The sequence below is a fragment of the Marmota marmota genome, unplaced genomic scaffold (genome assembly GCF_001458135.2).
Source record: "Marmota marmota marmota unplaced genomic scaffold, marMar, whole genome shotgun sequence".
Taxonomy (NCBI): domain Eukaryota; kingdom Metazoa; phylum Chordata; class Mammalia; order Rodentia; family Sciuridae; genus Marmota; species Marmota marmota.
The window spans coordinates 1,841,684-1,843,858 of NW_026000173.1; positions in this window are offsets into that span (position 1 = coordinate 1,841,684).

Genomic DNA, 2,175 nt, shown 5'->3' on the forward strand with positions numbered 1-2,175 from the left:
ATACTGACTATCGGAAAATAAATTAAATACAAAATCTTTAAACATCACAAAATCTTGTAATACTGCATTAAGCTCTACCTTTTGAGCTGATAGTTTGGGTATTAAAAATGTAAAAGTTTGATCAGGTGTAACTATTGCTGCTGTACCATTATTTGACCCATCAGTGAATATATTTGGAGCATTCATGAGGGAAGCTATTTCATAAAGGCTTGGTTAGATTCCCTTCACGACGTCTCGGGGGGGGAGCCGTTTGCCGGGTGGGCGAGGCCGTTCGCAGTGGGGGCGGGGCCGTTAGCAGAGCCGGGAGGGCACGGGCCGTCTGCCGGGCCAGGCGGGGACCCTTCTCGCCGCGCCGGCCACCGGGGGCAGCTTGTAGAACCGGGTAGGCAGCGGCCTCGTGGCTAAGAGCCGGGCGGGCGGGGTGGCCGATCACAGAGCGAGCGGGGCTGCCAGGAGAGCCGGGATGGCGGGGGCCGTCTGCCGGGCCAGGCGGGGACCCTTCTCGCTGCCCCGGGCTGCCGGGGGCCGCTTGCAGAGCCGGTCGGGCGGTGGCTGCGGGATTGGACCTCTGCGCCCGCGTGGCCGGCTAAGATTCACTTGTCTGGGGCCAACTGTCACCTCTAATAAACTTACTAATTCCTGGCAGGTCTCCTTTCAGCGGAATTTTGCTAGAAGTTCCTCAGTAGGTAGAATGTAGCTGTTTTAATGGGTGTTTCTGATCTGGTTAATGTGGAGATACTGAAAGTGCTGCTTCCTTGCCGGCCGCCATGTTGGATCCCCCGCAAAGAATTCTAAAGAGAAAAGTGATCCAAAATCTTTTCTTACCAGTTCGTCCTGGCTGTCAAACTGAGCAAGACCGGCTTCTAAGATAGTGCAAAAGGTCTGGCTGAATGTCCAATTCCCCATGTTTTCAGCAAAATATAAACACTGGCTTCCAAATGCTATCCAATCTTTTGGGCAAGTAGCAAACACAGGGTTCTCTAAGGTCTGCTCCTTATTTTTTTGCTAAAATTGAGACAACCAGAAGGAAGGATAATTAGAAAACTTTTTTATCTCCTTTATTTACTTTTTTTTCTGTTTATAATTCTGAGTTCCATTTTAAAGAATATATATGGATAGTTGCTTTCATGACTCATCACCAAGTTTTATCCCAAGTGTAATCATCATGTGCCCAGTGACCTTCAAGTTAGGTATCTGCTCCCCTTTCTGTGGACAACCTCCATGTTCTTAACGACAGAAAGGAAAACTCCTTACCTGTCCTCGATTTTACTATCATGCATTATTGAGGGATGCAAAAGCTTCTAGTATACAGTGTATGACACCATTCAAAATACTGTTTTTGATATCAAAAGTACTATCAAGGACTTCCTAAATTTTCTGATGTATGTGTGTGTGTGTGTGTGCGCGCGCGTGCGCTGTTGTGTATGCAAAAATATTTTGACCACGGGCCACTGTTAGATATCCTGAAACCAACAAGATTTCAGAGCATAGCTTATTGGAAAAACATATATTTTTATTCCATACCTCTACCATTTCCCTCCCTTAACATTAAAAATTTTGTATTGTTTTTTGGAATATTTAGTGAAGGCAAAATGAAAAGAGATCAGGTAAAACTATCAAATACCAACAATGACTTATTTTCCTTTAGATTTAGTAGTAGGCAATTCTTTACATCTCTTCCTAACTCTTATCACAAGAATAAGTCATTAGGTAAGAGGATAAAAACAAATATCTGTAAAGTTAATTATCATTGATTCATTTTAAATTAACAGAATTATTTTTCAGAGACTGCTAAATATTTTAGGTGACGTTAAATAAAATTCTTTGGTAAAATATTTATCTGACTTTTTAGACTTGTGTATTATTAATTGAGCTAGTTAAAGCTAATTTAAGGAAATAATGTTTTTCATATTATGTAGTTTTATGAACAGTTACTCCAACTATCGTCAATTCTCATCTTATTTCCTCATGTAAAATGCTTAATATATTCTTTTGTTATTAACAAAAAATAAAATTATATGATAAATGCTGGATGAATTAAATGTTGGGGGAGAGAATTAGTAAATTATACAACTCTCATATTCACAGAAAAAAAATTCATCAGAGGATGAGTTTCTCAATGGGAAAGTCTCTGAGTTTTTATAAATCATTTATTTTAATTATTGTGGCTGGGTA